The sequence below is a fragment of the Cyanistes caeruleus genome, chromosome Z (genome assembly GCF_971803275.1).
Source record: "Cyanistes caeruleus chromosome Z, bCyaCae1.hap1.1, whole genome shotgun sequence".
NCBI lineage: Eukaryota > Metazoa > Chordata > Aves > Passeriformes > Paridae > Cyanistes > Cyanistes caeruleus.
This window is the reverse complement of record NC_141732.1, coordinates 15,654,969-15,677,491: the sequence shown is the minus strand read 5'-3', so window position 1 is coordinate 15,677,491 and position 22,523 is coordinate 15,654,969. Positions and strand designations below refer to the sequence as shown.

The window sequence follows — 22,523 nt, the reverse complement described above, 5'->3', positions numbered from 1 at the left end:
TGTTACATTTGTAAAGTGTGTAAAGAGAAGTGGTGGGCACATTGTAAGGGGGGGTCAATCCCCAAGAGGAATTTGTACAGAGTGTTACAAATTTGAAAGAAATTTGACTGAGATTGCATTGCAGGAAGGTGTACAAACAGGACAATTTGAAAAAGGATCTGATAGATGGTGGGAGATATATGCTTTTGGGATAAATCCAGAAAATTATTGTTATCATCCTAATACCCCTTTACCATATATTATTGAAATAACTACAATACACTGTCCTAAGACAGTTACACAAATTGGGTATGATATTCCGGGGTAAAAAATAAAAATTGGGAGCAATTCTTAAAACGGCAGGGTCTTTCCCTGAAAGTTATCCTTGCTGCAGAGAAGATGGAACACCCTGTGATTCCAAGCAATCGAATTGACGGGCGAGGCAGAGGGGTAAAAGAAAAGGGAAGCAAAATCTCGTATGGGATCCACCCAAGATGTTGGCTGAACTGCCGCAATCTTTTTAAGGTCCTTAAAGGACTACCCCTGATCAGGTTGTTGTGGTGGTTTACCATGATAAAGGGAAATGAGGAGTTTTTGATTGACATTGCTGAAAGACAAAATATGTGGGTAATATGGGCTAATCAAACTGGACAGGATAATTTTTGCCTTTCAATGGCTACCCCTTCAGATCCTTTTCGAACTTGTTTATTGGGTGCACCTTTAGATGATTCACTCAATGCCACAATGTTTAAAAACTGGACAAAGAATTGGAAAACAGCCAAGGAAGCAAACAAAACATTATGTGAAATTCCATCAGGTAGATTCAGGATCAATATCTGTGACACAGGTTTAATCCCAGCAAATCCCATTGGTGCTCAAAATTGGTACATTGCTACAGGTTTAAAGGTTACTGGGTCAGAACCACAAGAATTAAGACTGTTAGGCTCACCCCCTAGCAATTATTGTTTAACTTTTGTCAATTGAGTTGGGCATAATCATGCAAAAATTTCTTATCGGCCAAATGGTACAAATATTTCTCCATGAAGTTTGTTATATTTGCAAAATAACAATACATATTGTGGCAATTGGTTGCACAGACTAAATTCTAGCAGTATGCTTCTACATATACCACCTGGGATTTTCTTAATTTGTGGATATCACGCATGGCAAGGACTGCCAGCAAACATTTATGGAGGTCCTTGTTATTTTGAGAAATTGACACTGCTTGCACCCACTATACAGCAGCTATTAAGAGCCAATAGAAGCAGGTTACAAACAAATAGAAGTGTGTTTCAACTGGGGCCAGAATGTAAACATCAGGTTGAACTTTGGGAGCTTCCTACAGTAACTGTGTCATCTGTTTTTGCACCCGGAGTATCTAGTGCTCAAGCCTTAACACAGTTACGACAACTGGCATGTTGGACAGGAAAACAGTTTAACATTACATCAAAGGTTTTGTCTGATTTGCTTTTGGACATGAACAGTATTAGACATGCTGTTTTGCAGAATAGAGTTGCTATTGAATTTTTATTAGCACAGGGCCATGGCTGTGAGGACCTTGATAGGATGTGTTGCATGAATCTTTCTGAACATTCAGTGTCTATTCATGCTCATCTTCGACAATTACAATAAAATATGAAAAAATTAACCGTGGAAACAAATCCATTGGACGAATGGTTTCAATGCCTAGGTCTCACAGGATAGTTAAAACATTTGGCACAAATGGCAATTATTGTTATATTGATCATTGTGATTATACTATTGTTTATTCCTTGCTTGCTGCAATGTTTGCAAAACATGATCAAGAAGGCAGCTACTTCTGCAGTTTTTTTATAAAAAGAAAACAGGGAATTATAGAGGAATGGCTAGCTAGCAAAGGTCATGTTCCCATGCAGCAGTTAGCTGAGAAGAAGTTAAACAACAATAGAGTACAGTTGGTGTGAGATGTTGCAAGGTCAGAAAGACCTTAGTGATAACTGTTAACTGAGAACAGGACACTGTGATCAAAAGAATGTAGATTCAGCATAGATGAGCGATCGCAGGAATGTGGAACTAGGTGGAGTTGACCTTAAATGAAACATCCAAGAATGAGCTTGCTTTTGCACTATGTATGAGCCTAATTATTGATGCTATATAAGTGGTTTTAGAGTTACCAATAAATGAGACTTGCTGATCACTCATAGTGATTGCTGTTTTTCTCCCGCCGAACTCATCAGAGTTGTACATTAGAAGTTAAACTGCTGTCAGTTTTAGTGATTCTTCTGACATTTGTGTCAATAATCCAGAGTCCAGTTGTCAGGAATATTTGTTTTTCTTTCTGGCATGGTAGTTAAACCATTGGTACCAATGAGAAATTGCATTCAACCACAAACAAAATATATATTTTGTAGTGTATCTTGTATTACATTTGTGCAACGTGTGATAATATTGCTTAAATGTAATTTCTTACATGTAATTTGCAATAATAATGTTGCTTAAAAATGTAATTTTCAAAATGGTTTGTTTTGCATAACCTGTCTGACAAAGATAGAATACTATATAATATATATATAATACTATATAATATATATAATACTATATAAACTATTTTGTTTTGAGTATGTGTCCAGGGGTGACTTTATGATACTGGTATCCTCAATCGCCTGTTTTATGTTATATATTAAGTTCTGCACCTTTAAGACTGGCTCTGAAAGTGAAAGAGGAGAAGAAGTGCGCAGTTTTTGTTGAAAGAAAACATCACTCCCCCACATCCTGCTGCTGCACTGTGGTGTCTGCAGCATGGAGAGGTAGCAGGACAGAGCTTCTCTTCAGCTTTTAGTTTGTTTTAGCTAGCTGAGGCAGAGGAGTTCCCTGGACTTTTTTCTTTTTCCTTGGATCTGTTCAAACCTGCTCTGGACTGAAAAACACTCAGACAAATCCCAGGAGCTCACACTTGTGGCCCACCAGGGCCTGGGCCTCGGCATTTTCTGGCGCCGGAGGGACTGATAAGAACCTGAGCGAGCTGAGCTGCACCACATGAAAAGGACTTTTCTTCTGAGATTTGCCATCTTGTTGAACAGTGAGAGGTTTTATTGTTTAATATTATTCAATTTTCTGTTAAATAAACATTTTTTTCCCACTGCTCTCCAAAGAAATCTCTTTTTTCCCAAACCAGTTAGAGAGAGGAGTAGTTTGAATTTTGCTTTCCTGGGGAACCCCATTTGGAGGTTCTCTCCCAAATTTGCCCTGAACTAGGACAAATACAGTTCTTGGAGCTCAATGTGGGGCTTGAGAAAGTAGAAAAACCTGTACTGATTACTAATTTGTATTTTGGTTTTATGTACTCTGTATTGAAATAAAGCAGTCAGTAGCCATGTTGTCTAAATGCGTAATGTCTCTCAGGGTGGAGGTCTTCATGTAAATCTAGTCCCTAAATTTTTTAAAGCTTTAATATCTTTCTTTTCCCTCTTTTACAGTAGAAGAACACAGATTAGAATAGTTACTGTGCTGGGCTCGCTGATAATTTATAAAAAGTTCATAGAAGTACTGAAGTTTCTGCCAAGTATGTTGGGCTTAGAGTTTATTCTTCTGACCCTGCCTCCCTATCCCATAGCACATTTTGGGGGTTTATTAGTAACTACACCCAGTTTGTCAGAAGAACAAGAGGTGAAGCTTTTCACCCTTTCCTTTCCTTTTTCTCCTTTGAATCTGTTATGTCCCTTTTTGAGAATATCCAGTTTCCCCTGAGTGTTAAGGATATCACTTTCCTAGTATTTCAGCTCTTAAGCTTCCTCCATACTGTCTACAACTTCTCTAGAGTGAGGGCTGTGATATCCAGAAGAATAACGAGACCCCTTCCCCAGAAGTAGACTCAGGTGTAAGAAATACTGAGTAGTGTAGAGACTAAGAGAGAATGAGCTGGACCCTGAAGAAATTTTCTCATGCCCCAGCCTAGGAATTTTCACGTGAACAAATTCAAAACCCAAATAAAGTAAAGAAATATCTAGAATAAAATTACTATGATAATTCTAAAGGAAAAAAAAAAAATCTCATTGCAATAAGCTGGGCCCTAGCGTATGCTTATTGCATGCTGCTAGATACTGTAGGGCAGGGAGATAAATCAGCAGCTACCCCAGTCACTCAAGCTGCAGCCGAGCCAGCAACTAAAACAAACAGTGAACCCAAGACAGCAGCCAAACCAGACGGTGAGCCTAAGCCAGTGTCTGTTGCTCCTACCATGAGAAGCATGAAATTCAAAACCAAAACCAATCGGCCAGTAGATTATGATAATGGCGATGTGGGGGAAGGGCCCTCAAGAACAGCAACTGACACAAAATCAGAAGGCACTGGTGAGCCCTTCTCCCTGAAGGACCTTTGTGGCCTAAGAAAGGATTACACTCGATGACCTGATGAATCTGTAGTTAATAAGTTAGTCTGTCTGTAGAATGCTGCAGGTGAGGCTACAGTTCTGGACGGGACTGAAGCGAAGCATCTGGGGTCCCTGTCACACGATCCGGTTATCGACCAAGGAATGATGAGGGGGGCTGACCTTATAGTCTCCGGAAATGGGTCCTGAGAAGTGTGGCACAAAAATATCAGTACGCAGACAATCTCTATATACAACAAACTCATTAGAAGATCACAAAACAAAGAATTCAGTTCTTGAGAGAAGTAACAGTAGTAAAGATTGTCATTGTGAATAACTTAAACACTAAAAATCCAGACTTAGCACCATGTACATCCGTGATGTGATGAAAACTTGATCGACTTGGGCCACAAGAATACTTTTCTGCTTTAGCAAATGTCCTGGGGTGACTTTATGATACTGGTATCCCCAATCGTCTGGTTTATGTTATATATTAAGTCCTGCACCTTTAAGACTGTCTTTGAAAGCAAGAGAAGAGAAAGAAGAAGCGCGCAGTGTGTTAAGGAAAACATCACTCCCACGCACCCCGCTCCTGGACTGTGGTGTCTGCAGCACGGACAGACAGCGGGACAGAGCTTCTCTCTGACTTTTAGTTAGTTTTAGCTAGCTGAGGCAGAGGAGTTCCCTGGACCCTTGTTTTTTTCAATTTTCTTGGATCTGTGCAAGCCTGCTCTGGACTGAACACCCAGCCAAACCCCGGGAGCTCACGCCTGTGGCCCACCGGGGCCTGGGCCTCGGCACTTTTCCAGCGCCAGAGGGACTGATAAGAACCTGAGTGAGCCGAGCTGCACCACATGACAAAAAGACCTTTCTTCCTAGACTTACCATCCCATCGAACAGCAAGAGGTTTTATTATTTAATAATTTTATTATTTAATATTACTCAATTTCTGTTAAATAAACAGCTTTTTCCACTTCTCTCCACGGAATTTTTTTTTTTTTTTTTTTTCTTTTTTTTTTCTCCCTTTTCCCGGACCCGTTGGTGGGGAGGGGCATTTCCCTGTGGAGATCCCCATTTGGAGTTTTCCTTCCTGATTTGCCCTAAACTAGGACAAATACAGTTTTTGGCGCCCAACGTGGGGCAAGAGAAAGTGGAAAAACCTGTACTGATTGTTGGTTGTATTTATTCTGTATTGGGATAAAGCAGTCTGTAGTCATGTTGTTTGGATACATAATGTCTCTTGGGGTGGAGGCCTTCATGTGGACCTGGTCCCTAAAAGTTTTTGAGGTTTTAATACCTGTCTTTGCCCTCTTTCACAGTAGAGGGGAACGAATTAGAATGGTTATTGTGCTGGGCTCGGTGATACTGATTTATAGTAAGTTTATAGAACTACTGAAGTTTCTGTCAGGTATGTTTGGCTCATGGTTTCTTCACCCGACCCTGCCTCCCAGTCCTAGTGGCAGATTTTGGGAGTTTATTGGTAATTGCACCCAGTTTGTTAGAGGAAGACCAGGGGATGAGGCGTTTCAGCCTTTTCTTTCCTTCTTCTCCTTTGAATCTGTTATGTCCCTCTTTGAGAATACCCAGTTTCCCCTGAGTGTTAAGGATACCACTTTCCTGGTAGTACAGCTGGCTCAGCTGTTAAGCTTCCTCTATATAGTCTGCGGCTTCTATAGGATGAGGGCTGAGATATCCAGAAGAGCCAATGAGACCCCTGCCCCAGAAGTAGACTCAGGTGTGGGAAATCCTGAGTGGTGTAGAGAGTGGGAGAGAATTGGCCGAACTCTGAAGGAATTTTCTGATCCCCCAGCCTGGGAATTTTCACGTGAACAAATTCAGAACCCAGATGAAGTAGGGAAATATCTGGAAGAGAATTGCTGTGATGATTCTAAAAAGAAAAATATCATTGCAATAAGCTGGGCCCTAGCGTATGCTTATCGCACGGTGCTAGATACTGTAGGGCAGGCAGATAAATCAGCAGCTACCCCAGTGACTCAGGCTAAACCAGACAGTGAGCCTAAGCCAGCAGCCAAACCAGACAGTGAGCCTAAGCCAGTGTCTGTTGCTCCTGCCACGAGAGGCATGAAATTCAAAACCAAAACCGATCGGCCAGTAGATGATGATAATGGTGATGCGGGGGAAGGACCCTCAAGACCAGCAACTGACACAAAATCAGAAGGCACTGGTGAACCTTTCTCCCTGAAGGACCTTCATGGCCTGAGAAAAGATTACACTCGACGACCTGATGAATCTATAATTAGTTGGTTAGTCCGTCTGTGGGATGCTGCAGGAGAGGCTACAGTTCTGGATGGCACTGAAGCGAGGCATCTGGGATCCCTGTCACACGATCCGGTTATTGACCAGGAGATGATGAGGGGGGCTGACCCTTATAGTCTCTGGGAACGGGTCCTGAGAAGTGTGGCACAAAGATATCTGTGTGCAGACGATCTCTATATACAGCAAACTCGTTGGAAAACCATAGAACAAGGGATTCAGCGCTTGAGAGAAATGGCAATAGTAGAGATTGTCTTTGTGAGTGACTTAGGTACTAGAAATCCAGACTTGGTGCCATGCACATCTGTGATGTGGCGAAAACTTGTTCGACTTGGGCCACAAGAATACGCTTCTGCTTTAGCAACAATGAAGCGGGATGACCGAGAAGAGACTGTGCTGGATATGGCGAAGAAGCTTCGAGCATATGCAGATACCGTGCATGGCCCCATGCAGGCAACAATTGCAGCTATAGAAACACGTATGCAAAACTTCCACGACAAAATAGAGGAGACTCTCAAGAAACTCAGGGAAGACCTTCTTCCAGTCTCAGCAGTACAGACCAGGAGCCCTGGTACTCAACGCAGAAGTTCCCCAGATAGAGAGAAAAAGCTACGAGCTGAGCTGTGGTTTTTCCTACGTGACTGTGGAGAAAACATGAAAAGATGGGATGGTAAATCTACTGCTGCTCTGGCAAAACGGATGCTTGAACTGAAAGACAGCAAGACTCAGGGGGAATACTCCACCAAAAAGAAAGCCGCTCCAGTAGCCTGTAGTCAAACTGACAAGTATGATGATAACCAAGCTTAGAGGGGCCCTGCCTCTAGCCAGGTAGAGGCTAGGGAAAACCGTGTCTTTTGGACTGTGTGGATTCGTTGGCCTGGCACATCAGAACCACGAAAATATGAGGCCTTGGTTGACACTGGTGCACAGTGTACCCTAATCCCATCAAGATATGTAGGGGCAGAATCTGTTTCTATTGCTGGTGTGACAGGGGGATCACAGGACTTTACTTTAGTGGAAGCTGATGTGAGCCTGACTGGAAATGAGTGGAAGAAGCACCCCATTGTGACTGGCCCAGAGGCCCCCTGCATTTTAGGCATAGACTACCTCCGAAGCGGGTATTTTAAGGACCCAAAGGGGCTTAGGTGGGCATTTGGGATAGCAGCTATAGAGACAGAGATCATCAAACAATTGAACACTTTGCTTGGACTGTCAGAGAACCCATCTGTAGTAGGACTCCTGAAGGTGGAAGAACAGCGAGTACCAATTGCCACCTCGACGGTGCACCGCCGGCAGTATAGGACAAATCGAGATGCTGTGATCCCCATCCACAAGATGATCCGAGAACTGGAGAGCCAAGGGGTGGTCAGCAAAACTCACTCACCCTTCAACAGCCCCATCTGGCCTGTGCGTAAATCTGCAGGAGAATGGAGATTGACTGTGGACTATCGTGCATTGAATGAAGTGACTCCACCTCTGAGCGCTGCTGTGCCGGATATGTTGGAGCTCCAGTACGAGCTGGAGTCCAAGGCAGCGAAGTGGTACGCCACTATTGACATTGCCAATGCATTTTTCTCCATTCCCCTGGCAGCAGAATGCAGGCCTCAGTTTGCCTTCACGTGGAGGGGAGTGCAGTACACCTGGAACCGACTGCCCCAGGGGTGGAAGCACAGCCCCACCATTTGCCATGGACTGATCCAGGCTGCCCTGGAAAAGGGTGAGGCTCCAGAACATCTGCAGTACATTGATGACATCATTGTTTGAGGAAAGACAGCTGAAGAGGTCTTTGAGAAAGGAGAGAAAATCATCCAGGTTCTCCTGAAAGCCGGTTTTGCCATCAAGAAGAGCAAAGTTAAGGGACCAGCTCGTGAGATTCAGTTCCTGGGGGTAAAGTGGCAAGATGGACGGCGTCAGATTCCCACTGAGGTCGTCAATAAGATCACAGCAATGTCTCCACCCACTAGCAAGAAGGAAACGCAAGCTTTCCTAGGTGCCATAGGTTTTTGGAGGATGCACATTCCTGAGTACAGCCAGATCGTGAGCCCTCTTTACCTGGTCACCCGCAAAAAGAACACTTTCCAGTGGGGCCCTGAACAACAACAAGCCTTTACTCAGATCAAACAGGAGATCGCTCATGCAGTAGCCCTTGGCCCAGTCAGAACAGAACCAGATGTGAAGAACGTGCTCTACTCTGCAGCCGGGAGCCACGGTCTGTCCTGGAGCCTTTGGCAGAAAGTGCCTGGGGAGACTCGAGGCCGACTACTGGGATTCTGGAGCCGAAGTTACAGAGGGTCTGAAGCCAACTACACTCCCACAGAGAAGGAAATTTTAGCAGCCTATGAAGGAGTTCAAGCCGCCTCAGAAGTGATTGGCACAGAAGCACAACTCCTCCTGGCACCCCGACTGCCAGTGCTGGGGTGGATGTTTAAAGGAAAGGTTCCTGCTACCCACCACGCCACTGACGCTACATGGAGCAAGTGGATCGCCCTCATCACGCAGCGCGCCCGTATTGGAAACCCAAATCGCCCTGGGATTTTGGAGATAATTACAAACTGGCCAGAAGGTGAAAACTTTGGTCTCACTGATGAAGAGGATCAAGAGCAAGTGACACGGGCTGAAGAAGCTCCACCGTACAACCAACTGCCAGCAGAAGAAACACGCTATGCTCTGTTTACTGATGGTTCCTGTCGCGTCGTAGGGATGAACCGGAAGTGGAAAGCAGCCGTATGGAGCCCCACACGACAGGTCGCAGAGGCCACTGAAGGAGAAGGTGGATCAAGCCAACTTGCTGAACTCAAAGCTGTTCAACTGTCCCTGGACATTGCTGAAAGAGAGAAGTGGCCAAAGCTCTACCTCTACACGGATTCATGGATGGTAGCCAATGCTCTGTGGGGATGGCTGGAAAGGTGGAAAAGGGCCAACTGGCAACGCAGAGGAAAGCCAATCTGGGCTGCTGATGAATGGAAAGACATCGCCACCAGGGCAGAGAAACTGTCTGTGAGGGTCCGTCATGTAGATGCCCATGTCCCCAAGAGCAGGGCTAATGAAGAGGACCTAAACAATGAGCAGGTGGATCAGGCTGCAAAGATAGAGGTGTCAAAGATAGACTTAGATTGGCAACACAAGGGAGAGTTGTTCCTAGCTCGATGGGCCCATGATGCCTCAGGCCATCAGGGTAGAGATGCCACCTATAAGTGGGCACGAGACCGAGGGGTGGATCTAACCATGGACAGTATTTCTCAGGTTATCCATGACTGTGAGACGTGTGCCACAATCAAACAGGCCAAGCGGTTGAAGCCGCTATGGTACGGTGGGCGTTGGTCCAAATATAGATATGGGGAAGCCTGGCAGATTGACTACATCACACTGCCCCAAACCCGCCAAGGCAAACACTATGTGCTCACAATGGTAGAAGCCACCACTGGATGGTTGGAAACCTACCCTGTGCCTCATGCTACAGCACGTAACACCATCCTGGGACTTGAAAAGCAGGTCCTTTGGAGGCATGGTACCCCTGAGAGGATTGAGTCAGACAATGGGACTCATTTCAAGAACAGCCTTATAAACAGCTGGGCTAGGGAACATGGCATTGAGTGGGTGTACCATATCCCTTACCATGCACCTGCTGCGGGAAAAGTGGAGAGGTACAATGGACTGTTAAAGACTACCTTGAAAGCGTTGGGTGGGGGATCTTTCAAAAATTGGGAGCAGCATCTAGCAAAGGCCACCTGGATAGTTAACACCCGAGGTTCCACCAATCGAGCAGGCCCAGCCCAATCCGAGCCCCTGCATAAAGTAGATGGAGACAAGGTCCCAGCAGTACATCTCAGAGGTTTGTTAGGAAAGACAGTTTGGATCAATTCTACTTCGAGTACAGACAAACCCATTCGTGGAGTTGTTTTTGCTCAAGGACCGGGTTGCACATGGTGGATAATGAGGAAAGATGGAACAACACAATGTGTACCTCAGGGAGATCTGATGGTTGGGTGAAGATTATGAATAAATGCCCTTGTCTGTATATAATGTATGTGTTGTAGGGTTAAAATATATATATATATATATTGATTTTGATAATAAGTTGACGATATGGGGATAAGGGGTGGAATGTCCTGGGGTGACTTTATGATACTGGTATCCCCAATCGTCTGGTTTATGTTATATATTAAGTCCTGCACCTTTAAGACTGTCTTTGAAAGCAAGAGAGGGGAAAGAAGAAGCGCGCAGTGTGTTAAGGAAAACATCACTCCCACGCACCCCGCTCCTGGACTGTGGTGTCTGCAGCACGGACAGACAGCGGGACAGAGCTTCTCTCTGACTTTTAGTTAGTTTTAGCTAGCTGAGGCAGAGGAGTTCCCTGGACCCTTGTTTTTTTCAATTTTCTTGGATCTGTGCAAGCCTGCTCTGGACTGAACACCCAGCCAAACCCCGGGAGCTCACGCCTGTGGCCCACCGGGGCCTGGGCCTCGGCACTTTTCCAGCGCCAGAGGGACTGATAAGAACCTGAGTGAGCCGAGCTGCACCACATGAAAAAAAGACCTTTCTTCCTAGACTTACCATCCCATCGAACAGCAAGAGGTTTTATTATTTAATAATTTTATTATTTAATATTACTCAATTTCTGTTAAATAAACAGCTTTTTCCACTTCTCTCCACGGAATTTTTTTTTTTTTTTTTTTTCTTTTTTTTTTTCTCCCTTTTCTCGGACCCGTTGGTGGGGAGGGGCATTTCCCTGTGGAGATCCCCATTTGGAGTTTTCCTTCCTGATTTGCCCTAAACTAGGACAGCAACGATGAAGCGGGATGACAGAGAAGAGACCGTGCTGGATATGGCGAAGATGCTCCGAGCATACGCAGACACTGTGCATGGCCCTATACAGGCAACAATTGCAGCTGTGAGAACACGTCTGCAGAAATTCAAAGACAAAACAGAAGAAAATCTCAAGAAACTCAGAGAAAACCTTCTTCCAGTCACAGCACAGTACAGACCAGGAGCCCTGGTACTCAACACAGAAGTTCTCCAGATAAAAAGAAAAAACTATGAGCTAAGCTGTAGCTCTTCCTGCATGACTGTAGAAAAAACATGAAGAGATATGATGGAAAATCTACTGCTGCTCTGGCAAAACAAGTACATAAATAAGCAAGACTCAGAAGAGAAGTTCCACCAAAAAAAAAAAGCCACTCCACTAGCCTGTAGTCAAACTGCAAAATATGATAACAACATGTCTGATCCCTTTGAAAGAACCTCCAAAACAAATACGCACAGAAAAAAAAAAAATAACCAAATTTAGAGGAGCCCTGCCTCTAACCAGGTAGAGGCTAGGAAAAAACGTGTCTTTTAGACTGTGTCATTTGTTAAGCTGGCACATCAGAACCACAAAAATACGAAGCCTTAATTGACACTGGTGTGCAGTGCACGTTAATCCCATCACGAGATGTGGGGGCAGAATCTGTTCCTATTACTGATGTGACAGGGGGATCACAAAACTTTAGTAGAAGCTGATGTAAGCCTGAGTGGAAGTGAGTGGAAAACACACCCTGATGTGACTAGCCCAGAGGCCCCATGCATTTTCAGCATAGATTTTCTCCGAAGTGAGTATTTTAAAAACCCAAAGAAACTCAAGTAAGCATTTAAGATAGAAGCTGTAAAGACAGAGAACGTCAAACAATTGAACACCTTGTCTAAGCCAGAGAACCCATCTGCAGTAATGTAGTGGTTTAGATTTGCTAATTTTGTTTCCCAGCCAATGCACCAAATAAATGTTGTGGTTTTAAAGCAGTAACTAAAAAATTACTAGAAAACTTACTTATTTCTTGCTGTGAGATATGGATTAGAACAAGAGCAAAACAGGCTTAAAACTTAAAAGGAATAAAGAAAGTTTATTAACAAAACTACAAGAATAAGAACACCAGAATAAAACTTCCAGAAAACCCTTTTTTCCCCCACTACCCAACCATTCCCTTGTTTACATGACAACATAGAGACAGAAAACTTTGGAACTTTGGTGTTTAAAATAGTCCCAATTCTTGCTACAGTCTTTTCATCAGTCTTTGTAGAGAAACAGAAGTCTTCTTCTGCCAATTTATGGAGTTTCTCACAAGAAAACTATTTCCTTTATAGCTTTCTATTTTTCTGATGCCAGCTCCCTGGAAATCTGCCATCAGTTCTCTCCTCCCATTTCACATCACTCTGAGGTGTGTTATGGGTCAATGAGTCTAGGGATGTCATTTATAAGGATGAGTTATTCAAAGGCAAAAGTTCTCTTCATCTGTCTCTGTGAGCCTCCCTGGAAAAAGAAGTTTTCTCTTTGCCTCTCAAGGCCCCAAATCTCAACTATTACTTCTCCCCCCTCTGTTCTAGCACTTCACTGTATCATAATTACTCCACCTTTTGCTCAAAATCCACACTTTGAACACTTTATTCCTCCCAATATACTCTGTCATGAATTAAAGGAGCTTTTTTCAGAACACTGTTGTCCATTTCCAGAGCTTTAACAGAAAAATATTTCAGCTATTAAATCATCATCTTATTCTCTCTTCTCCATCTAAAACCTGATTCTTTTCTTCACTGTCTTTGATGGCTTTATGACGTCTTCTTCATGTTGACTATCCCTCTCTCTCTCTTCCTTCTCTCTCTCTGGGAAAAGAAGTAATCTCTAAGTCTCATCCAGGTAGTAAAGGAGTTAAAGTCTTGGAAAGCTGCAGATGTTCATGGTGTCACGTTTCAGTCCAGCAGCAGAAACTGCAAAGCAAGTCAGGCCAGCCAGCTCCATTCCTCCACCCCACCCCACCTCCCCCCGCCCTCAGCGGCCTTGTATGGCCTGGAGCTGGGGGGAAGAGGCCGACACAGAGCCTGTTCCCTCGTCAGAAGCCAGAAACCAAAGAGAACAAAAGAGCCCTGGCTTTACATCTTAAGGTGGTGTTCATAAGTTGATCTCACTTCTCAATGGTTAAAACCGCCGCCAATTCTCAGAAATGGCCAATAATTGGTCAGAAAAAAACCCCTACCATCAGCCTCCAGCAGCTTCAGCTTCCCCCCAGTTCCTGGAGCTGTCTTAAAGGTAAAGTCACCCCATGACAAGTAAGATACCTGAAAGTAGAAAAACAACTGGTACCAATTGCCACCTCAATGGTGCACTGCCAGCAGTATCAGACAAATCAAAATGCTGTAATCCCCATCCACAAGATGATCCATAAGGTAAAAAACCAAAGAGTAGTCAACAAAAGCCATGTAGATAGTTTGACGCTGCCCACCGCGGCCCTCCACGCCTTGGCTAGCTCTCACTCTGGCCACTGGCAACGCCAGGAGTGGGGAACGGTCTGGGAGTGAGTTTTCCCCAGACCGAACCTTCAGAGCCCTCCGCCGTTAGGCTCTGCGGTTTCGCCATTGTGGGTCTCGGCAAAGGAATGGAGGAGGCTCAGAGCCCCAAATACTTCCCAGGAACCAGGTTTATTGCAGGACAAGGGAGCAGTGACAGGGGAATGGACTGGAAAGGTGAAGGACAAGACAGACTGAGCCCCGAGCACCTCCATGCATCGGGTTTTAAACATAGGCGTGTACAACTCAAGAACCAATCAGGGCATAACGGCGGAGGAGTCGAGGGAGGGGATTACAGTACTAAAGGCCAATAAGGGAATTGCATGGGCATGAGGGGCATGGAGGGTGCTGGAACAAAGGGTTTACAGTTCAGGAACAAGGGGAGGGGTTTACAAAATTGACAAAAGGGGGCAAAAGCATTAAAAAACCATGGGGGGGAATAACAGGAACAAATCAATAAATTGTACAAACGAAATCAACAAACAGACTGCAACAATAGTTAACGCCCGAAGTTCCACCAACCAAAAAGGCCCAGCCCAATCTATACCCCTGCATACAGTAAACAGAAAAAAAGTCCTGGAAGTACATTCACAAGTTTGTTAAAAAAGGCAGTTTAAATCAATTCTACTTCAAGTACAGACAAACCCATTCGTAAAGTTGTCTTTGCTCAGAGACCGAGTTACACATAGTAGGTAATACAGAAAGATAGAAGAACGCAATGTGTACCTCAGAGAGATCTGATTGTTAAGTGAGAACCATGAAAGAATTCCCTTGTCTGTATATAATGAATGTGTTGTAAAGTTAAAATATATATTAATTTTAGTAATAAGTTGATGATATGGGGATAAGGAGTGGAATGTCCTGGGGTGACTTTATAATATTAGTATATCCAGTTGCCTGGTTTATGTTTTATATTAAGTTCTGCACCTTTAAGACTGGCTCTGAGAGCAAAGAGGGGGAAGAAGAAGCTGCAGTTTTGTGTTGAAAGAAAACATCACTCCCCCACATCCTTCTCCTGGACTGTGGTGTCTGCAGCAGGGACAGACTGCAGGACACAGCTTCTCTTTTACAGTTAGTTAGTTGGTAGCTAGCTAAAACAGAGAAATTCCCTAGACTTTTTTATTTTTTTCCTTGGATCTGTTCAAACCTACTCTAGACTATAAAACACCCAGACAAACCCTGGGAGCTCATGCCTCTGGCCCACTAGGGCTTGGGCCTTGGCACTTTCTAGTGCCAGAGAAACTGATAAGAACCTAAGTGAACCAAGCTACACCAAAAAAGAGAAAGACTTTTCTTCTGGGATTTGCCATTCCATTGAACAGTGAGAAGTTTTATTGTTTAATATTATTTAATTTCTGTTAAATATACGGTTTTTTTCCACTTCTCTCCAAAGAAATTTCTTTTTTCCCAAACCAGTTAGAGAGAGGAGTCATTTAAATTTTGCTTTCCTGAGAGAACCCCATTTAGAAGTTCTCTCCCAAATTTACCCTAAACTAAAACATATACAGTGTGACATCTTAAAATCCTCATTACTATTTCACAGAAGAAAATGAAAAATTCTGTCTAACAGAAAAAATTTAAACAGCTGCTCTTGTTGTTTTGACTACTTCAAGCTAAAAAAATTTCCATTAGTGGTACTTAAAACCAGTTTTTCACCTGGTGTAAGTAAAATAAGGGCAATAGAAATGATACCTAGACAAAATAAAAGCTGAAGAGCAAATTTTTTTAGTTGATGATAAGGGATTTTTAATTAATAGTGTCAGTTATATTTATTGATTGACCTAGGTTCCAAAACAGTGACCTGGTTTGATTTCCAGAAAATAATATAATAAGGAAATCTTCAAAGTAATTTGACTTTGGGCAAAACCAGAATATATTAAAATGATCAAGGATAGAAACAATGAACAAGAGAAAAACATAGCACTATGAAAAATCTTAATATTTTCCAAAAAATGCTAAGTGGAACATGGATGAGAAAATTAACTTTGCATAATAACATTTTAAATATTTGGTTTTAATAATGTGTGCTTGGTCAAGTCTTCAGAGTGATAAATACCCAATTAGAAATGCTATGCTTATTTTGCTATTTGTGACACCTGTGATTTGTGAGCTTAATAAAATGTGAGAACGTATTTATATTGACTATCCATGGATTTTTAAATGGCTGATATAAAAGGCAGTTTAAAGCAACAGGGTTTCCAGCACTTGGAAAGTATCACTCTCCCTGCTGTGGATTGCATGGTGCACAGGAAATTTCTTCTGCAATATAGTACAGATTGGTTGGTTAATTGTACAGACTAAAATGGTTAATAATTTTCAGCAATTTTGCTTCAGTGTATTTTGTGTTTGGTGTGTTTGGTTCAAATCCATTTTAAGGTAGAGCAGGAACAGGAATTTGGGAAGAATTATGAGGGAGCAAATACCATCTCTGTTCTTGGGACTCAGCTTGTGGCCTGGCAGTAAATTCCTAGTGCTATCTAGGGGTGTAGGTCAGCATTATGGGGCCTGTTTTTGGCCAGGTGCCATGGCCATTGTTCCTGCTCCACAGCTGGAAAGTGCCTGGGCTGCACTTGTGCATGGAGCTGGGGCTCAGGCTGTGGGTCAGCATGAGTCACCCTGTGTGTCCTGCCCCACAGCTGCAGTGCCTTGGGTAGGTTCTATGACTGATTTACAGGCATCTCACTGTGGGTCTGCGGACCCTTCATTGGCCCCAAGTGCTGGCCTCCAGAATACCCAGACCACCTGAGGGTGAGGGCCATCATCACCTCGGGACCTTCCTATGGATCTGGTGTTTGCCATAGGTCTGAGTATCTCTTTTTGGGGTTGGGACCCTGTGTATGAGCCCACTATGGGTTTGGGACCCCCAAATGCCTGCCCCAGAGAACACCTGGATCACTGGGGAGATGAGGACCAGCAACTCCTAGTTCCAGAGTCCTCACCTGGGGAGTGCTAGGAGGGTTTCTCTGGGTTTGAGCACCCTGCTGTGAGTCTGGGATAACCCCGTGTCCCCCAACGACTGTCCCACAGAATGCATGGCAGGGAGAAGTGGGGTTTGGGGATTAGTAAATAGGAATTTGGTGTGAAAAAGGGGGATTTTACAGGAAAATGAGGCATTTTGTGGTAAAAAGGGGGAGTTTTTCGGGGAAACAGGAAGACCTGCTGGGAGAAAAAGGGGGATTTGCAGGAAAAAAATTGGATTTTATAGAAAAAAAAAAAAAGGATTTTGAGTGAAAAAAAAAAGGAGTTAGGACAAAAAAAAAATTGGATTAAGAAAGGAGAGTTTTGAGATTTCTGTGGGAGGGGTGGAGAAGAGATGAAGAAGAAGGAAAACCTGGGGAGACTCTTGGGGAGGTTGTGCAGATAACAATTATTCAAGATTGAGTTCCAAAGTGGGACAACACAGGTGGGGTTTTTAGGACCACCTGAGTCCTCAGGCTGTGCCTTCATTGGAAGTACTCAGGAATTGCTCTTCCAGCGGTGACTTGATCTTGGGGATATTATCCAGGCTGCAGAAACAGGGAAAATGAGAGGAGGGAATAAGGGAGAAATATGGGTGCAGTGAAAAATAGGAAATATGTGCTAAAAAGGGATGAAGTTTAAAATAAAAAAATTACCTGATTCCATTTCACGGTGTGTCATGGGGTGGCTTTACCTTTAAGGTGGTTTTGGGAGCTAAGGAAGTTGAAGCTGCTGGGGACTGATGGGAGTCTTTCCTCCTGACCAAGTATCAGTCATTTCTAAGAATTGACAGCAGTTTTGACCATTAAAAAGTGAAGTCAACTTGTAAACACCCCCTTAAGATGTACAGTCAAAGCTCTCTTGTCCTCTTTGTTTCCTGGCTGTGAAAGGTAACAGAGCTCCAGGCCTCCCGTTCCATGCCCAGGCCATGCGGCCCGGGCAGGGGCTGGGCTGGGCCCAGCGGCTCCCGGCTGGGAGATGGGGCCTGCGGGGCTTGCCCCGGGCTCTGGCCGGGCCAGGCCGGTCCCTGGCTCGGCTGCAGTTTTTGCTGTGACTGAATTCACCAGAGACTGCCGAGTAAAGAAAGGAAAAAAAAAGCTCTTGACCTGCAGCGGGCTGAGACAGGGATCACACTCTCCAGAGCAGCCATGAAGAATCTTCTATCGCAGACAACTCCAGCTGCTGCTCCAGCAGAGGTCACAGAACCATCTACAAAACCTGGGCAAGATTTTAAACTTTTCCTTACCTTGATGAGACTTGCAGATTAATCCTGTTATCCAGAGAGAGAAAAAGAGAGTGATCAACATGTAAAGAGACGTTATAAACTATCAGAGACAGTAAAGAAAAGAAGCTTCAGAAAAGGTAAAGAAAAAGGAGATGCTTCATAAGCTGAAATATTTTTCTGTTAAAGCTATGGAGATGGGCAATAAGGTCTTGAAAAAAAACTCCTTAAATTCATGACAGAGTATATTGGGAGGAGTGGAGTGTTCAAAGTGCGGATTTTGAGTAAAAAGTAGAGTAATTATGATACAGTGAAGTGCTAGAACAGAGTGAAGCGAAGATTTGAAGCCTTGAGGGCAAAGAGAAAACTGTTTTCCAGCGAAGCTCACAGAGACAGATGAAGAGAACTTTTGCCTTTGAAAAACTCATCCTTAAAAATGCCATCCCTAGACTCATGGCCCACACACACCTCAGAGTGATGTGAAATGGGAGGAATGAGCTCTGATAACAAGATTTCCGGGCATCTGGCATCAGGGCAATAGAAACTATAACAGAAATAGTTTTCTTGTGAAAAACTCTATAGATTAGCAGAAGGAGACTCCTGTTTCTCTACAAAGACTGATGAAAAGACTGTAGCAGGAATTGGGACTGCTTTAACCACTGAAGTTCTGAAGTTTTTCTGTCTCTATGTTGTCACGTGTACAAAAGAATGGTCAGGTAGTGGGGGATAAAAGACTATTCTGGAAGTTTATTCTGGTGTTTTTATTCTTGTAGTTTTGTTAATAAACTTTCTTTATTCCTTTTTAAGTTTTAAGCCTGTTTTGCTCTTGTTCTAATCCATATCTCACAGCAAGAAATAAGTAATTTTTTAGTTACTGCTTTAAAACCATTACAGGGTGCCACTGTATAATTTTGGGATCCCTACTCACCTCTTGGTTTCTTGAAAGGCCAGCATGTAGCCCTAGGCCAGGTTGAGGCAGGAGAATACCTCTAAGTGTTGAACATGTCTTTGGGCAGCACTGAGTACCTGCCTTGTGGCAGGGGGAATTTGGTGTGTCAGCCCAGACATGTAGATAACCCCCTAGAAACAAATCTGGGAACTCTTTCCAATGATAATGGCACCTCCTAGCAACAGGAAATAACTGTAATAAAAAATATTTGATCATGCATTGCCCTAGGGATAATATATTCAAAAGATGAGATTATAGGCAAAAACTCACAAGTCCAGGCCAAGGATTTGTACAAACATACCATCATTTATAATTTTGGGGATTTTTTTTCCCAATTCCCCACCAATAAATTTGCAAAAATAGTTACCAGAAATCACTGTAGTAATTTTTTAAGTTAAATTACAGTCAATAATTTCTTTACAGAATACATGGTCTAAAAACATCTAACACAGGCCAACATACTACGGTCTACTCCTTTTCCAAAAAACAGAAAGAAGTAGAACTGGAATGATGTTCAGTATGGAGAGTTTTATATTATCTTCTGAAAAAGATTCATAGATCAGCTGTCAAATTGCTGTGTGAATCAGTTTGTCATCTGTGAAATGAGACAAGCTGATCTCACGCTATGTCTCACACTCATTTGGCAAGGGATACTTCAAATTTGCAGGCTTCTTTGGGAGACTCTGATAAATGGTGCAATGTAACTCAAAGCTGGTATACCAGTTATGATAATTATTTCCAATGTGAAGTTCAATGCTCCAAACATTAGAATAACCATGTATTATATTGCCACAACTGTACGGTGGGCTGTCAGTGAAGCTGTTCTTCTGAGCAGAAGAAATTTCCATCAGAGAAGAAATGCCAGTGTCATTCCTTGTGAACTGAGTCTAATAATGAGTAATGAAAGCATTTTATGACAAGATGATAAAAGTGTTTGGCTTTTCTGACTATACCAACATTTATCAAGACAAAATTCTGCTTCCTTTTGTTGTTTTTTTCTGTTCCCTGAGTGTGAAAAGGTGTGTACAGTTCTCTAAGGATTTAATTGAGAGCATAGGGTTACCAGAACAGAACCTAGCATTGTGACAAACTTTTAGAATCTAAAATTCTAAATACTTACCATACCCATCTCTCTCTTGTGGTCTAACAGTAGGTTTATATCAGCATATTAAGAAATGCACGCAAGAGTCAGTTGCATAATCTTTATTTCCTTTATGGTTTTTATTTGCTTTTCTGCAACTAACTTCTTCAGAAAATAGATTTCACTTGCAAAAACTGAGTTTTATATGAGCAGAAGATTCATCTGACTCTAGAAGAAAAAAATCTTTGAAAATTGAAGCTCAAAAGTTGAAAAAGTTTTGCATTTGAGTAAGACTGAGCTAGTGCTTTAAACTAACTGCCTAACCTAATAACCTAATTGTTTATTCTTTTATCTGTTGCGTAGAACTATTAATGTATTTGCTTGAATAACTTCTTCTGCAAAGCCATCTTGAAAAAACTGTCCACCTCTCAATGTATTAAATAGTTGATTTATATGTTTTTTCATTATTTGTGGGGTTTTGACCATATTAGAGGAACTAGTTGCCACAGGAACTGATTAATTTTTACATATTTAATTAAAATTTAAAGCTTTAATTGTATTAAAATTCAGCTAGACAGGAACACATTTCCTTTAGCTTTTTCTATTTATTAAAACCTCTGCTAATTATAGGCTCCCTTCTGGTATCCTAGAGATAAAAGCAAAATCTGGACATCTCTATGACATATATGGATATAAAAATGTTCCTTAGAGCATTGGAAAATAAAATTCCAATTATAGTTTTACTTTTGAACTTTCAAATTGGCTGTAGATGTTAGGTATATTAAATATCCTTGAGGTCTAATGAAAAAAAAAAAAAAAAAGGCAGAATTTTTCTTCTCTTTCCTTTCACTCTATTTTCCAGAGAACTCTATTCATCACATACACTTTGCTAATGTCAAATTTTTTTTTTAAGCCCAGGAGATTTAAATTCCCTTTTTAAGTGGATATTAGACTATATTGAATATATATGAATATGAACCAGCTTAACTGACATGGCAGTCATGTTCATTGGAACTGTCAATCATTATTTTCTTATAGAAATTTGACACTGGATAGGAGATTTTTGTATTGCTTTCACAGAAGAGAGGTAGAGACCTGCGACTGAAGAGGCAGAGACCTGTGACTGAAAACTCTGACAAAAGGAAGGATGAGTGATCATCATTAATGAGCATGTTCTTTGGTGGTGCCTATTCTCTGAGATCTATATTAAACTGTCAAACATTCAAAAATACAGTTATTCATCTAAGGATATTGACATCAATTTTTTTTCACTTATTTGTACTCTAGTGCCACTAGCTTATTAAATTAAAAGTTAAACATGCATTTCAAGATATTAGGCTGCATTGTGGAAAGAGCATGTAATTCATTACTTATCTTTCATAAGAACTAAATGGTCTTCATGATTTATGATGACTGTCATTCACTGTCTTAGAACTACTAATTACCCTATAGAATTAATTATAAATTTACCTGAATATAAGGCAATTTAGTGAATTCTGGAAGGTTAGATGTAGTCAAGAGTGCTTAAATCCACTGCTTATCTAAGGCTGACTTTGCTGCATGTTTAACTGAAGTAACACTCTCACAAAATCACAGAAGCCAAAGCTTGAAGAATTAGCCTTTAAATACTGCAGCTTGAGGTAATTTCCTAGAAGAGCTGACATAATTAAAAATAATAGAGTTTATTTGAGTAAGTTTTATCCATCATCTGCTCTCAAGCAATTTGTTTTATATCTCTTCCCTGTTACATCTCATCTCTAGATTGTTACACTTATGTTATTTTTTTATGTCTCCTGTAATTCTTGTCTTTGTTCCCATATTCTATCCTTTCTATTAAGAGATGTTAGGAGAGGACCTCTCCACCAGCTGTCCAGGATAGGACCTCTCCTGCTTGTGCTGGGCCCAGCCAGTGCCCCAGGACATGAGATCTCTGACCAGGCTTAGGGATGCAGCTGCTGCTTTTCCATTTACCAAACACCTGTTTCAGAGAAACAGACACACATACAAATGGGACACTGACACTGCTGGTCAGAGAGATTGGCACAGATGAGTCATTGCCTTTTGAAGCACCTGCACAAAGAACTCAAGTAAAATGTAAGCACAGACAGTGAAATTTTGTCTTCCCTTTTCTGGATCCTGGGACATCTCCTCTACTTCTACTCAATATCTATTCCATCTTGTCCCAAGCTTGTTAAAAAATGTTATGTGCAACAGGGTGCTCTGGTAGCCAGGAGGGCTGACCTTGAACACGTCAGGCCACGCATTGCCAGTCGAGTGAAGGAAGAGATTGTCTCACTCTCCTCTGCGCTGGTGTGGCCTCACTTTGAGTGCGGGGGACAGTTTTGGGCACTGCACTATATTAAATAAATCATACTTTCATGTGTGCAGAGTAAGGAGACCA

The 22,523-nt window shown here is 42.4% G+C and overlaps 1 protein-coding gene and 1 pseudogene across 1 annotated transcript in view; one reads left to right on the top strand and one right to left on the bottom strand.

The window, feature by feature from the left end:
- LOC111940938 (uncharacterized) overlaps nt 1-22,523 on the bottom strand; it is a 776,486-nt gene that overhangs the window by 272,867 nt on the left and 481,096 nt on the right. The gene's annotated exons all lie outside the window — the stretch shown is intronic.
- On the top strand, nt 1,093-3,097 carry LOC147648160 (syncytin-A-like; annotated as a pseudogene).